The sequence below is a fragment of the Aplidium turbinatum genome, chromosome 4 (genome assembly GCF_918807975.1).
Source record: "Aplidium turbinatum chromosome 4, kaAplTurb1.1, whole genome shotgun sequence".
Lineage (NCBI taxonomy): Eukaryota > Metazoa > Chordata > Ascidiacea > Aplousobranchia > Polyclinidae > Aplidium > Aplidium turbinatum.
In genome coordinates, this window is record NC_137475.1 from 15,821,172 (window position 1) to 15,838,709 (window position 17,538).

At 37.4% G+C, this 17,538-nt stretch overlaps 1 protein-coding gene across 1 annotated transcript in view; it reads right to left on the bottom strand.

The window, feature by feature from the left end:
- LOC145768087 (ras-related protein Rab-18-like) overlaps positions 1–17,538 on the bottom strand; it is a 50,713-nt gene that overhangs the window by 21,361 nt on the left and 11,814 nt on the right. The gene's annotated exons all lie outside the window — the stretch shown is intronic.

The following is a 17,538-nucleotide window of genomic DNA, read 5'->3' on the forward strand; positions in this document are numbered from 1 at the left end:
AGTTCTTTTCTCTCGGCCGCCTTTCCTTCAGCAACTATGCCCACTCATTTTATTACACCCTGGGTAGAGGTGAGCGGTGATTTTCAACCACCAGCTTAAGCCGGGAGTCGAACCAGGATTGCATGATTGGAAAGCGGAACACCTTATCCGCTGTGCCATCCCACCGCATATTCTACCATATGAATTATATCAATATCAAAATTGGACAAGAGGTACAAAATTGTTTATTTTTCTATGAATATATTCCAAACAGCCTGCCGAGAGGAATCTACATCTTTAACCTCTTTACAAATTTGGGATATAGTATCCTTAGCGGATTGGTGGTTTAGCAGCCAGGATCTTACATATTTTTTAGCAGTAAATTGAGCCACAGGTGGTCCATTGCAATTAATAAACATCGAACAGCTCACATTATCAAAGGTCCTCAAAGGTTTAGTTAGTAAGTTAGTTGTAAAGAATCAGTAAGGATAACATAGGCACTTTCTTTGGAAAACCAGAGGGTATGTATATATACTATATATTAGGGTGTTGCGTTTTTCAAAAAATTTTTGAATCTCTTATTGGAAGTATGATTTTATAATATATTATATATAGGCCAAATTTTCAATTTTTACATTCTTACAGAAAATTAACTTTTGATAGTTTAGTGATGTTCTCCATAAAAATTCTGATCAAAATGATACCCAACATGGTGTGGTTGTGATGTAAACTGTAGAAATTGCATGCGTTTGAAAATATGTTCATTTGCGGCAAAACGCAAAATTTTCGGGGTGAGCGTGGGACACCTAAACCTTAAAATTTTTCGAAATTTTTTTTTGGTGTCGTTTCACACCATTTCAGGTCAGAAAATCATATTTTCAACATAGGTTGTAAAATTTGCAACACCCTACTTATGTACCCTACTATATATAGTTGCTCGAAAAAGCAGAGAGTATACTGCATATTAGGGAGGGCCGTCGGAAACAGATCGCTTAGCAACTTGAGTTTCTTAGGAGGTTCGCCGAGTAAATGATGAAATCGAAAACCATTTTTTAATTGAACGCCAGGAAGAAGGTGCACAACCAGGGGCGAGTTTAACTGATGGAGGCCTGGGGCACTCTTAGATTGGGGAGCTCGTGAAAAAAATTTTTTTTGCGCCGAGGGCGCGTAAAACTTTACAAGGTAACTTGAAAGTCACCCACACTGTTGCTAATGCCTTTACGAAAAGCTCAGTCGCCACCTTGTGACTAAAATTAACCTTGAAAGAAAAAGGAGTCATCTTGCAGAGATTTCAAAGGCTGAGAGAAAATAATTATAATAACACAAAATCACATTTTTTCACGTCGGAGGGTCCTTCAAAAAGGGGGTCCAGGGCAACTGCACCCTCTTCCCCCTAAATCCAGACCTGTGCACAACACGGTCCAACTAATCAGTAAATTACCCCATTTCTGGGATATTACCCCCACCAGTGGTGACGTTCTCCGAAGTTACGCTCCAGTGAAAGAAGAAAATCATGAAGGAGGACACCGGAGATTAAAAGAAGGAAATTGGAGTTCTACGATTTCAAACAATTATCCACGATTTCTCCACAGTGGCGATCATTACGCCTGAGGGAGTGATCAATAGGGTGGATCAAAAAAAATGAATTTTTGGGTTCAGCTTAGTGCATCTGCCAAAAGTTGCAGTTTGGGCTATCTTTTACATTGGTACTTGAAAAAACATTTTTTGACCCCGTTTGACCCCTATCCAAGAGCTCTCTAGTGGCCACCGAGCCAAAATTCCTTAAATTGGCGATATTTTTTTTTCTAGTAGGTGCAGGCTTGTGGTTTTGGTGTCTATCCCCGCTAAATCAAGTCTTGGGAAGTCATTTCTGCAATCTAAAATCATCTATGGGCAAGCAAAATGACATCAGAGCCTTTATTCAGCAAAAATGCTTGAAAAAGTTGGAAATTTATTGTTTTTTTAACCTTTTGCGGTCCAAGTAGATCCCTGGGATGCAAAATAAAATTATGTAACATGGTCTAACGTCACCCCTGGGATGATGTCTACATATTGGTGATCAACAAGGTCCAAGCATTTCCGTGGGGTGCTTTTGAAAATTGGGAAATTTTGAGAAAAAAATATTTTGGTCCTCAACGGACCAAAATCGGAAAAGAAATTTGGAGCTCAAAAGGTTAAAAAAGGGCAAAGAAAAACAAATGCATAATGCTTCTAAAGGTATTGCTGTTAATACACTAAAGAAAACATATAAAAGCAAACAATTACAGTATGAAGTTTTGCAAAAATGTCTTTAATTTATGCATCCAGTTATCCATAGCATTACAGTAATGGACACAAAATGCACAACAACGGGTTCAGGCAAAATCAGTCTGTTAGTGTTTTGTTGAGGAGCTTATATCAAATCCTGCAGACATATCTTTCTTAAAATCAATGATGCCTGACAGCGACAGGACAGCCACAATAGCCGGATTTGACTATTTCATTCGCACGATTTAGAAGGAAAGAAAATAGGATTCTGAGTGCAAAAAAAAAACGACAAAAATACTCTAAAAAAGAAACACAAAAACTGCTTAGAACTACTGTAGCTCTTAAGATAAGGAACTTCTCTGGTCAGCTTGTTTACATCACATCGGTGAAAGCGTTGTGTCACGTATCTTTGAAGATTTAAAGCTAGAGGTTTCAAAATAACCAGAAATGAGCATCTTCATGAGACTCCGCAAGAACTGGGATTCTATTTCACAGTGGCCAACTGCTAAGTAGGGTGTAACACTTTTTAAAAAATAATTTCACTTTGTTTCAATATTGTTTCTAACAGGTGGGAAATGCCTCACTGATAGCAGAAACCAATTTTTAGGGATTAAAAACGATTTTTTAAAGTTCCACACTCAGGTTGAAATATAGTGCTTTCGGATACGGTATGCAAATTAGGTAAAATAGGGGCTTATTTATGTTTTACACTTAATTTGTTGTTTACAAATAATTGCAAATTGTAGGAAAAGGGTGTATAATATCACGTATTATATTATCGAAATGTTATAGGCTACCTATTCAATAATACTTATCAATCATGCTTTGCAACATTTATTTTGTGTGTACCTACTGTATTATTCTGTAAATAACCTAATGTGCATACAACATTTGCAGTATTTTTTTTTACATTTTTGCACTATCTTTTTGTACAATTATCATCAACACTGAAATTTCTACCAACATACATTAATAGCAACTGTTTGTCATTTATGGTTCCTTGGTTTGGTTGGGATAAGTATATATGTATACTGTATAGTTACTATAATATATACATATTAGAATATATGGCAGGCCTCGAAATTCACGGCGGACATGTCTGCCGTCACAGCATGCAATGTCCGCGGAAAGTACCATCTAGATCGGTCATATTTGTCCGCCGAGAAATAACACAGGAACTAGCGATACAAATCGTCATTGCATAGCACGAACAATTGTTGCGAAAATATAATTTCTCGTGCATTCTAACGCGCATCTAGAAAATGTAAATACTGTAACTTTCGATTTTTACGTTGCTTCAACAATTGATGACATTGAATCAGCGTAACAAATGTGAATTCTTCGCTTAAGAATCTATGGGAATAGCAGTACTTCTACACTAATCACGCGCAACTTAGTTTAAGTCTTACGTCACAATGTCTGGCTTTGATCCCCCAGTAATATTGATAAGGCAAGGTTGGTTAAAAAATTAGATTATAAATACGAGTAGGCTATAACAGCAAGATGCAGCAAAATTTGTTAAGTTTTGGTATTACAGTGAAAAAGAAAAGGCCCAAGGAAAAATCACTTTCGCTCACATGACATGCAAAAATAAACGTACCGTAAAGAAAAAAGCCAAGTGAAACTTTGCACAGCAGAATATAATAGCGTTAGTGTAGAAGTTTTCCGACTCGTGCCCAGAGCATTGTGACGCAAGAAGCCACACGACCTCGTTCGGTGGAAATTAATCAGTTATGCGGTGTAAGCAGAGCTCTACACGGCGCTTTGACGAGAGCTTCAAGCGCACGTCGTTGGTCTGATGAAAGCCTTTCAGAGTGACTTCGCTGTAATTTTAAAAAACCTTCTAAACCGTAGTTATAGTTCTCAAATGGCGAAGAATTATCAAGATAAAGTGATTAAACATGACGATCGACGTTTAAACTCGTGTGTCCGCCGTGAGACTTAATTTGTCCGCCGAGATAGCTGCTCAGACCGGACACGTTTGTCCGCCGTCAACAAAAACGAATTTCGAGGCCTGTATGGTGTACACTACTGTACAGGGTCATCAATAATTAACGTTACAAGAGATTCAATTCAAAAACTGGCAAAGGAGGCCGACGTGGCCTATGGAATCATGTTCACAGTTCTCAAGAAGGATTTGAAGATGAGCCCATTCAAATACATGGAGAAACAGTTGCTAAATACCAATACCATTGAGAAACGTCTTTTCAGAGCCAAAATTCTGCTCTCGCGCATTGAAGAAAGAGGCACGCTGCCAAATCTTGTGTTCAGCAATGAGAAGAAATTTGATGTCCAGCATCATTTTAACAGTCAGAACGATCGTGTTTGATCAAGAGATGGTGACGTTGAACCCCGGGTAGTCATTCGGAGACAAGGGGTGGCATCAGTGATGGTGTGGGCCACAGTCAATGAATCAGGAAGGAGTCTATTGATTTTTGTGGACCAAGGAGTGAAATTGAACCAAGAAAACTATCGAAATGATATTCGTGAGGGTTCATTGTTGCTTTGCCAGGCAAATAAACACTTCAAAAAACGGAATTGGCCATTCCAACAAGATTCTGCCACTTCACATGGAGCTAAGAAAACACAATTACTGGCTTTCAGCCAATGTGCGGTGCTTCATTTCCAAGGAAGAATGGCATCCTTCATCCCCAGACCTGAACCCCCTAAACTTTGGCATCTGGTCTCACCAGGAGAGCAAGGTTTTGACTAAACACCACCAAATTAGACCAACCACCTGTTAGTGTTGAAAATGTTAAGAAAATTTCTGTTCCATCAATTGACACCCAGAAACTAGTTTGGAAAAATAGGCCTATGAAATCGCTCTTTGATATTACAAGTAAATGTTCTCCAGCTATTTCAATTGGTTCACCTGGTGATTGGAAATCATTCAAAAACAATCAAATAGCAAATAAAAGGCTAATTGGGTGTGTAAAAAAATGCCTAGAGGAAAAGAAGGTGACAGCTTCGCTGAGCTTCGACAAGCATGCAGCTTCGTTGAAGGAAATAAAATAAGATTTGATTTGTCGTTTGATTGCAACTGGATTTTTTGTTGGTTACTTTTCTCGGACATGTTGATTTGTGCAAATTAAACATATCTGCTGCCTTAATATTCGTTTTATTTTAGATTATTATCACCGTTTGCATTTTACAGTAAAATGTTGTTAAATTAAGAGTTTTTGAAATTCTTTATGCCTTTAAATTTAGGCCAAGAAAGCTAGGAAAATGTCAACTTAGTTATTTTTAATGACCAGACAAACTTAAAACTCTCTTACACATATACAACTGTTCTACAATGACAAAGACCTTGTCAAAAACGATAGTATGAATAGGTCGCGCGACATTTCATAGCTAATAATATGAATATTTTCAAGTTAAGTGTGGAACCTTAAAAATTAATTTATTGTCAAAAATCTTTTTAGAGCATTTTAGTATCACCACTTCCCATCTATAGAACATATTATTGACATACTTTTGGAAAAATGTTACACCCTACTGCTAAGTACACTGGATGTCAATAGCTTTCCAGTAACAACACACGATCTCATTCAGAACCTCAAAGATGGCGTTGTTCAACTTGCACAAAGCAAATTGTTCATTTGAGGCAACTGTAAAGAACTTATGAACTTGTGCAATGTGCATTGCTTAAATATCAGTCCTGGTCTACAAAATGTGAAATTCTACCGTCCTGGGGCCACACACAAGGCCAGATGGATGGTCAAATTGATTCATTCCTGGAAAATCAAATAGCTAAGTTACCTAAGGGAACTATCACATCAGTTCTACAAGTGGCTAAACTGAAAGATCTCATGAACTTCATTTCACTTGTCTAATGTCTACTGTACATATTGGTTTCGGTGTAGTACTGTAGATGCTCCTTGGAACTGTTTGACTATGTACAAGAACATTTTCAGATACGGAGCAGTGCATAAGTTGATATCAGATGCTGCTGAACGTAGCTTCAAACGTCACTTTTGGTATCTCTCTGCTGAGATGGTACCACTGGCAATGTTCAGCTCTGAAGTTCAGGAAGAGGGAAAACGTCAGATGGCTGATGAACTTATACATGTAAAACCTACAGATCCTGTTTTTACACCAGAGATCGGTTTGGCACTGGCTAGCTACAGGAAACCACGTTTTCCATCAGAAATCAATCTGGAATCAAAACTGACAGATTTTATCACAAAGGACTCTCGGTTCTTTTTCTCTGTTTTAGAGATAAATGATGATTTTCTTCCTTTATCAGTAGAGAAATGGTCTGAATCAAAGTCGTACCAGAAAGCTGTTTACAATGTTGGTTCCATCAATGTCACAAATGATGTGGCTGAACGTGGAGTTAAACTGAACATCGATTACCTACATAGTGCCAGAAACGAGGAACACTATCAAAACACTTTACAAATAGTGAAAGCCAACAGAAACGACACACCTAATTTGAGAGAGAAAAAACTAATATCCTCTTGCACAGATTAGACTAGTCGATCACATTGCCTTCTGTGACAAGGTGTGTTTGTAAAAGTTTGCAGTTATACAGATTCAAGTTTTATGTAGCAAACTTACTAGCCTATTGTTAACCTTCTAGATGTGTATTTGATCTATTTCTAGTGCGAAAGTAGAATTTTAGACTACTTCCGCTCACTGAAGTTGTATTTTTAGCTATTCCAACGCGCAAAAAATGTGAATTTACAGAGAATATTCTTTTAATTCACTGTACAATAGATAGTCGAACAGGCATACTTTTTATGAGTTTTATGCATATTATTTTGTTGAAACATAGCCTACAAATTCTGCTAAGAAGCGTGAAAGTAATTCCATATTTACTTAATGGCAAACCTGGAAATTTGAATGGGATGGTGGCCCACATAAACATGCCCCAATTCTACTGATTTTTGGTCCAGCAAAGATTCTTGGCTAGTGGAAGAATCTCACAAATCTACAAGTCAATAGTACAAAAAAGGAAAAACCAAGGGGGTTGTGTGCACGCTACCTAGGATGTATTCAATGGGATGCTTATTCAGAAGCCAAATGCAAGTTTTGCCTCTAGTAAACATCATATAAACTCAATTGAAAATAAACCATTGAAATAAACAATATCTAAAGCTGTGATGAATGCAATAGTTAAGTTTACACTTGGACCTCATATCACCACCACCTCGACCATCTCATTGGACTAGAGGCCAGTTTGCACACAAATGGTCATATACTAGTGTGTTATACCTAGGTTACACTTTTTTTAGTATTTCATCCATAAAACTGCCCAAAATATCTAAAAATGCCATTTCTTCCCCATAAAATGCGTTTTTTAGAGAAAAAATGTCATTATGCAATTTTGGCTGCCCATGCATCATTTTAGACTGCATAATTGACTTCCCAAGACTTGATTTAGTGGGGTTAGACACCAAAATCATTAGCCTACACCCCGTAGAAAAAAAATTATAGCCAATTTAAAGAATTTTGGCTTGACGGCCACTAGAGAGCTCTTGGATAGGGGTCAAACGGGGTCAAAAAATGTTTTTTCAAGTACCAATGTAAAAGATAGCCCAAACTGCAACTTTTGGCAGATGCACTAAGCCGAACCCAAAAATTCATTTTTTTTTATCCACCCTAGTGATCAAGAAGATTCTGAAGGAATGAACCATGGTTAAGATGAAGAATAAAATTCTCAAGGCTAGAAAGACGGCTGAATGGAAAACTTCATTGAAGGCCAGTCTTTGCCTCCACACTCTTTTCGATGTCGTTGACGACAAATTGCTGCACTCACGCGAGGTTGATTTCGTTAAGGACCAATGCGAAGCACGCATTGGTGTCATTGGATTGGGAGGCGGTGAAATCTGAAGAGGGACGAGCAGAAGGAGCAACTGCTTTCGAGAGAGAAGCGAGGAAACGAGCGGAAGAATGCGAAGAATGTACTCACGACTCGGATGACGACAATACAGAAGAAACTCCCAGAAGGCACTTCCCTTCAGTGTAGGGTGGAGTGAAAAAAAGTTTTTCTGTCATATTAATGAAGAGGGCTGTTAAAAGGGTGTCATAAAGTCTAATATTGACTTTAAAATTATTTTTTTGACGTGGCACCCAAAATCGAGCGTGCCACCCAGCCCCATGGGTCACGCAAAGATCAAAATCCATGAAAACAGCGTAACTTTTTTTTATAATGCTCCTAGAAACCTGGGAGTAGGTTTAAAAGTTGCAGAACAGCTATGTTCCTATATGCTCTAAAACAACATTTTGTTCTAAATGCATCTATTGGGCAGATATTCCAAAAAAACGGATTTTTTCCATTTTCGGGGCAAATTTAGATAAATTGCATTTATTTGATGCTTAACCCCTTCGAACCGATGTTTTTAAAAGAATATTTTTCTATTATTTTGTTGTTTTGTCTAACTTTAGACCACTCTTATTGCAATAGAAACTCTAAATTTGTGTTTTGTTTTTATTTTCAATGAGTAAGACCTATTTTTAAATTTGGGACATTTTTGTCCCATTCGGCTTCACGTGCACTTTTCATTCCGACTAAAGAATCACAATCTCAATAGTTAATAAGCTCATTTATTGATAATCGAGCAGGTTTGATAAACGTTTCCGACTGTTTTTTCTCTTACATTGATATGTTTATTTTCTGTGATTTATTATCATAATTAAATTTTAGGGGTGTACAAGATGACGGGGGTGTTTTTTTTTAAAAACATGAAAAAGTACATCAATCAATAACGACCACACTTGGCAATAAAGTAGGCTACGGCATCGTAATCAAAAAAGAGTGGGCCAAATAAGTTCATAAGCATGCGATTACTGTCGAACATTATTGTGCCATTCTTTAAAACAGTCTTTTCCGCTGGTCTGGCAAAGAAATATACCACATTCGTTGCAACGAACAGATGTCCGTGAGTCAATTGTACATTTTGTGCAAAGCTTGCATCGTCCATGTTTGATACTAGGCTCACGAGAAACTTGATGGGAAGTGAATTCTGTCTGAAGTGAGAGCACTCTAGACGAACTTGCCGACCCACTTCTAGCTCGCTTCCTGCTGGAGAAGTTCTCCATGAGTGTCATCGCCACCTCATGCTTGAACTGTTTCAACGTCGTCAGTCGTTTACAACCAGGAAAATCAGTATCCATTAGTTTTTTGTAAATGATAAATGCATTTACAAATCCAATGTCAAGAAGATCAAAGAAAACACGCAAGTAGAACTTTTTTGGATATCTACGGTCGAGTTCATAGGTGACTTTGATCTGATCCATTACATCTGTCCCTTTCATTCCTCATTGTATGATTGTATCATGACGGGGCATTGTATGGTAACCTTTTCTTTTTCACCTTTCACTCTCCGTTTTGTCCAATTGTTGGCATGCACGAATCTATGGTGGACAAGACTGAAACTGCTTTGGTATCACGCCATTTGACCAAATGGATTCCATTAAAATAGCGACGATCGATCTCTCCACGCTTCATTGATTTGTCAGTGCGAAGGTCTTTAGGCATCCCTTTTCTGGTACCCCGAACAGTTCCACATCCAAAAATAGATTCTTCTTTCAACTTCAAAATTAACGAAGGCAACGTAAAGAAATTATCAAAAAATAATCGAACATTGGTGCCAATTAATGACCTGGATAGTTGAAGTACCACATTCTCTCCTAATCCACCTTCCACGTTTTCTTTTCGGCCAGTGTACATGTCAAACTGAAACAGGTATCCTGTATCAGAATCATTTCGGCACCACATTTTAAATCCCCTTTTGATTGGCTTCATGGGCATGTATTGCTTCATAGAATGCTGGCCTTTGAATTTTATCATGTGCTCGTCTATTGCTTGCTTAGATGTTGGATCCATAGCACATTGAAATGCCTCGTTAAAATGAAGTAGGAGTGGTCTAACTTTCCAAACTCTATCTGCCACGTCATGATCTTTTTCATTGTCAGCAAAGTGCAGGGCAGTTCGGATTTCAAAGAATCTGTCACGGGACATAACGTCACAAACAACTTTTATTCCTGGTCCAGGATCTTGGCTCCAGTAATCTTGCAGAGATGGAACAATGTGATATCCCATGAATGATGTAATGTCAATAAATGCTTTCAACTCATCAATACCAATACCAAAAGACACACCTTTTTGCTGCATATACAATTGACTTTGAAAAATTACTTTTTCCTAAAGAAGTTCAAGATTTGTAGAGCCTAGAAATACGTCTAGAGGTGTTGGTTCAAGCTCGTATTTGAGATTTACTTTTCCCTCTAAGTTACAGTCTGGAATCGAAACAGGAAGTGATATTTTTTTCCAGTTGAATATACGATTCAAGGAAGCTGGAATTTCTGTCGAAGTGCTTGCTCGAGCATCATCTATAGTGACTACATGTTCATCGTCATTTACAGTCTCCTCCGCCAAGAACATCAAATCTTCTTCATCAACAAAGTCATCTCCAGATGCATCAGAGTCACTAGCAGCTAATAGTTGAATAACTTCACTGGAAGTAACAAGAAACTTTCGCGATCTAATTTGTTTGTTAGCCATCTGCCAAACAAAAATTTCAAGTAAAAAGTACTCGTGAAACCGAATGGGACAAAAATGTCCCATTTGTATAATTAGAAATTTTCATGATTGAAAAATACTTTAGTTTCAAAATTTGTTACAAAGTGATCAAATAATACTAGTACAACAAAACTGTCGACTTTTTGAAACAAATCAACTTTTCAAAGCAAAATTACAGCTGTTTAATGTTTGTGAAAATTCTCTTAAACTTTCCAAACTTTGAAACCTTCCTGTCTAGACAAAAAACCGCAAGAGCACGCTTTTGTGCTTTAGTAGAGTTGCTAAATTATTAATATACAATTTGCCAACAAATTGAAAAGGTTTAACTTTTTGAAATATGTTAGATATGACAAAATATGCTATGGGACAAAAATGTTCTATCGGTTCGAAGGAGCTAAATACATTTTTTTACTACACTTTGTTCAATAATTGGAGTCTACATATTTGGACAGATGGGAAACTTGGCTATTTTAATTGAATGGTTATGGTTGGTTACCTAGTTTGTTTGTATGGCTATGTCATGTTTTTATGGCTTTGGATGGAACGACAAAAAGCCCGGATACCTTTTCTGGAAAAAGTGAAAAGGAGTTAAATGGAAGTGTATCTGATTGGCTAGTTATTAAGTTTAAGCCCATTTTAAACCAAAATTTTCTGTTGCTCACAAATGAAATTGTGGATAATCTCAGCACTGATCAGCATTATGCCTACAAAATATGTTGGGCGGTTATTCTCGGGCATGTGGACTATGATTTGGAAATTCTGGAAATTGGGCCAATATTTCACTCCCGGTGGTTGACTCTCGCTTGCACAATAATGCGGTATTATGTCTTAGTCGAAAAGCCATCTGCAATACTTCAATTATTGACTGAATTTTGCGTAGAAGTATATTTCCCGACATGGTTTCAAACTAAGCGAGAGAATCGAATTACAAGTGGTGCAACAAATCTGTTTGCCTTCATTCAAAGGATCGTTAAATTTCCAAATAAGAGAGTCAGGGACATTTTACTGAAGGTTGTGCAAAGTAATACATTCTTTGCTCATCCTGAAAACATACTGTTCAGCATGCTAGCAGATGAAATTGTGAAGAGGATGGCTGTTAACAAGATTCTATCAATTAGAGGTTGTTTATCGAATTACACAATTGAAAATATGGATATGGGTGATTTTGAAGGTGGATTTGTTGATCAATCAGATGGTGAAGACAAATCAAGCAATGATAATGTTGATGTGCGACGATTCTTGGTGCCATAGTTAAACTTTAAAGCAAGGGAACATTTTAAAATGGTCAATTTAAACGTGGCTGACATCTCTGAACCTCCGGCAATCACACACTGGAATAATGTTAGCTTGATAAGGTAAGATCCACCCCATGTGTCTTCAACATCCATGTCATAGTCAAGCTGTTGAAAGGCACATTAAACTTGTTACCGAGGCATCGTCTTCAGCTGCTGGCTATGAAAGGCGTGACGGATTGATCAGGCAAAAAAATTAACTCTCGGTGTTTAATGAAACGCTTCCACACCAAGAAACATTTTGCTTCTTAATGGACTAATATATAGTCATTCCCCTAACCGCGAATTGTTGGTAAAATAACCCGAAACACAAACTTCAAAATAAACAGGCTAATATTTGTTCAAACTCAAAAACTGAAATGGCACAGGCAAGAAGATTGCTATCCCTATTTCTGCACTAAAAATTAGACCAAAACCGCTTTTCAGATTTCAGCAAATGTTTGACCTAGTCCCAAAACCCTGTCCCTAATAAAATTGAAAACTTTCTGACCGTCTGCACTAACTTTGCTGTTAAATCTCTTCTGGTGAACCTAGAATGACCATTGAAACATCAATAAAATCGGAAAAGAATACTCTACCACCATGCGGCAAATAAAAGTTCAAAACAGCAACCGCTAGATGGCGATAGTCGATGTCGTGTTTCGAGCAATTTTGCTACTGCGTAAGAGCGGCCATGCTTTTATCGTATCCGTTTTGATCTGGTCATGGAAAAGGTAAGGAAGTGTGATGAAGAGTAGCCTTTGCCTAGGATGCAGATATAATTCAGATATATGCATTAGAGAATGTACAAACTTATTTAAACATGTATAATATATTAAATCAAATATAGTTATTACTATCTGAAGCCTTTACAAATTGTTTCACCTAACGGATCATCAGAAGGTCTTATTCAAATAGAATTTCAAATAGAATTGAAATTTGAAATTCAATTCTATTTGAAATAGAATTGAATTTCAAATATTTGAATTTCAAGTAATATTACCAAATTAGCAATGGTAATATTACCATTATTAGTAATATTAGTAACTAACTAACTATTAGTTAGTTACTAATATTACTAACTAATATTAGTAATAATATTAGTTATTACTAATATTAGTAATAACTATATTTGATTTAATTCGCTCTGCTTTGCCTTTTTGCTTGGCATTGAGCACTTTTTGTAGTATTAATAGTTTTCATTGTTTTTGTATAATATATTATATATAGCCTACTAGGGATGGGCAAAATAGAAGAATAAGCTATTCTAGAATTATTCTAGAATAATTTTTTGAATTTAGAATACCTATTCTAGAATAATTTTTTTTAATGTCAGAAAATGTCAAAAAGCTTTGTTTTTATTCTGGTTTTATTGAAGACACATAGTGGAAAAGTGGCAACAAAATGAAAAACAACAGTAATTGCCTAGGAGAGCAAGTCTTTGTGGCAGTGAAGAATGTTTAACGCTTTTAATTGCTCACCAGTCGGCCACAATCGCACTTTTGATGCTGTTAATCCAGCACTCGAGAAGGATCTTTCTGAGGATGCAGAAGTGGCTAAATACTTCCTCGCAAGATCAAACAACAGCGGCAACTTTTTTTGATTTTTGTTCCACCATTCAATTGCATCGCTGTTTGGCACTTTTGTGGTACGATCGGTTTTCTTTGGCAGCTGAAAGCTGTTCGTTGTCGTTACTTGATGCTGAAGTATTTGTCGCTTCAACACCGGAGCTCAATAGATCATCCATTTCATTGGATTGCTGCATTGTTGCGGAACTTATGACACTAGGTGTAGCGGTAGCCTCACCCAGAGTTGCATTGTGTTCCATGTTTTGTACGATGAAAACCCACAGCACAACGGTCTTCCGACGTCTACAAACCGCACTGGTAGAGAGCTGGCTAGCCGTTCCGAATAGCTATCGCTGAGCCGAATGTAATAGATCGGCGAAAAATCGATAAAAAATGTTGGTAGTAGGAAAAGCAGATATTTTCATTTCGGTTTGGAAAATTCGATTCGAAATGTCATTACAATTCGAATACTGTAATTAGATATTCGGAATGCAACTATTCGAAATTCTATATTGCCCATTCCTATAGCCTACAGACTAGTGTGGGGCTGTTCAGAGCCGGAGGCAAATTTACAAATGTCAATCAACCAATGGTTTATTTGTCAATAACAGGAACATAGTACATGTTTGAAATATGCAAAATGTCCCGGATCATTTAAATCCGGACATCTCCATTTTCCCAGCATGTGACGTAATTTCTGTTGCATCCATGCTGCCTCTTAACGTTTTAGCAACCACCGAGGTCGAGACGTTTAATCTAAATAACCAGACATTTTTCACAAAAATCTTTTGTATTTACACCGTAATAACATCTCATATGAATGAGGTAGACGCACAATCTTGACACAGGCCTCGAAATATCCGGCGGTCATGACCTCCGGAATGACCTCGAATGTCTGCCGAAGCCGACTCATTGGTCGGTCATAAATGACCGCCGCAAAATTCTTGACAAAAACAGAGCTAATGCAACAAAAATATATTTTAAATTTGAATTGTTACAATTGTTTGTTTAACGCGAACAAAAACGGAGCTGAAACAATAATAGAATAGTACAGGCAATTGCTTTAAAGATCACATTAGAGCCTTGCAATGTTGCCTTGAAATAAAGTTGTCTGAACTTTTCGGCAGGATATGTATTCTAATTTTAACAATGAGGATTATTGCGTTACATTGATCGTTTGTTAAAAAGAAACGTCACAGAGAAGCAAGTCTCAGCTGGGTTCCGCACGTGCTTAGGCGAATGTGGTGACTTTATTCACGCTGATACTGATAGAAACAGAATTTCTGCACAGAGGGGAGGGTGTTAAACACATTTGTCCTTCTTGAACATTTTGCATATTATTGAGTTTTTACTAACACTGCCATCATATTCCTCACATGTTGAGAGGTGTTTTTCTTTGCTGAAAAGAATATTGGGTGATTGGCGTACATCCTTGAGGGCTAACACCAGGCCTCGAAATTCACGGCGGACACGGCGGTCATGTCCGCCGTCACAGCATGTGATGTCCGCGGGAAGTACCATCTAGATCGGTCATATTTGTCCGCCGAGAAATATTTGTCCGGTAGAAATCGTCATTGCATAGCACGAACAATTGTTGCGGATATATAATTTCCCGTGCATTCTAGCGCGCATCTAGAAAATGTTAATACTGTATCCCTTAGTTTCCATTCAAGCAGGAAAACTTTCGATTTTTACGTTGCTTCAACGATTGGTGACATTGAATTAGCGTAACAAAGGTGAATTATTCGCTAAGAACCGATGGGAGTACCGGTACTTTTACACTAATCACGCGCAACTTAGTTCAAGTTTTACGTCACAATGTCTGGCTTTGATCTCCAGTAAGATTGATAAGGCAAGGTTGGTTACTAAATTAGATTACACGAGTAGGCTATTACAGCAAGATGCAGCGAAATTTGTTTAGTTTTGGTATTACAGTAAGAAAGAAAAGGCCCAGGAAAAATTTACTTTCGCTCATATGACTCGCAAAAATAACCTTAAGAAAAAAGCCTAGTGAAACTTTGCACAACAGAAAATAGTAGCGTTAGTGTAGAAGTTTTTCAACTTGTGTCCAGAGCATTGTGACGCAAGAAGCCACACGACCTCGTTCGGTGGAAGTTAATTAGTTATGCGGCGTAAAGCAGCTACGCGACGCTTTGACTCTTCAAGCTCACGTCGGTGGTCTGATGAAAGCTTTTTAGAGACAGTGACTGCGCTGAAATTTTAAAAAGCCTTCTAAACCGTAGCTATAGTCCTCAAATGGCAAGGAATTATCAAGATAAAGTGATTAAGCGTGACGATCGACGCTAAAACTGGTGTGTCCGCCGTGAGACTTAATTTGTCCGCCGAGATAGCTGCTCAGACCGGACACGTTTGTCCGCCGTCAACAAAAATGAATTTCGAGGCCTGTAACACTATTGAGTCACTAATGCGCATTTGTCTGGACGGTCCTGAGCTGGAGATTTACGACCCAGCGCCGGCAGTAATCGCTTGGCACAACAATTCTATATTATAACGCAAAAACCACGGAATAAGTGATCGTAGTTGCTTTGGTAATAAGGAAGTTTGGATTGTTGTTTTCAATTGTGTTTATTGCGTCATTACACGACTGTCATTAACGTACTGATTTATTTGCAAGCAATCTGCTCGAGTATACTTCAGGGTCGGTTAATTAAGCTATCAACCATGTAGAATCTTCTTCTACAAACACGAATGTCACGATTTCTTTCTATCTCTTACCAGGAAAAAGACTTGGAAAGATTCAATGACATAGTTTAATGGGTTATAACCGAAAAGCAGTCAATTAAATGTCGAATAATTCTACTAGTGGAATGATAATCTAACTTCTTGAAGGACTTTAACGAACGGCTTCTCAATTAACTCTAATTTTGATCAGAAATTATATCAGCATCAATTCTCATCTACTTGTATTCGATTACTTCAACTCTCAATCAACAATAATTTCTGCATCAACTACCAATCCACAACTCATAACACAATTCTCATAACCAACTCAATAATAATCATCATAATAATCCATTACGCAAATTACACCACTATTTATAGTTGGTTGTTCAGTCCAGTAACTTCGAGAAGGTTACGTAAGGTTACATCATAAAGAACCATTGTTCTATCAAGCAGCATTTAAATGTAAGTCTACTACAGAAGTCTCTAGAATGTCACGTAGGGAAAATGATTCCAGAAAACACATTTTACATAATACAGATTTCGTAATCAGAGGTTACTTCAGGTCATAACTGATAATAACACATCACACCAGAATTCTACAACCAAAACAACACGCTCGTTGAAGATACAAAGCAAGCCATCGCGAGGCATTGCACCTTGATTGTGACACACGACTACACAATACTGTAGTGTGATTTTGTGCAAAATCTACATGCAAAAAATATGTCCGGTTGAGATATTAAATGTCCACTGAAAGGGCCAGTCCGGTAGGACATGCTTGACCGCCGGAAAAAAGTACAAATTTCAAGGCCTGTTGACATGAAATAAAAGCATACATCTTCAGCTACTCGAAGATGCAAAGCTTTGCCGTAAAATTTAAAACATTCAATGTACAATTAGCAACCTTCCAAACGGTATTTTTTCTAATTTCTAAAAACATTAAAAATTGGCAGAAAAGTATACTTCATTATAATCTTTGCTACCCAAGCATGATACAATAATATGAAAATATATGTACTTTAATATAATGCGAAAACAATTCTGCAATCTGCACATGAGAAAAATTTTACTTCGTTTCTGCGCGCAATGCTTTAGGAGATACAGCAGAATGAATATGGACAAATTTGGAAAATTTTAAGCAAAAAAGTTTACGTAATTTACAGTCCTTTTGATCGAAAAATTTTTACATTGTTTTGCCTGAAACACCTTTTTACCTTGGACGTATGGATACGACCTTGGTCATCATGGCAAAAATCCCAAT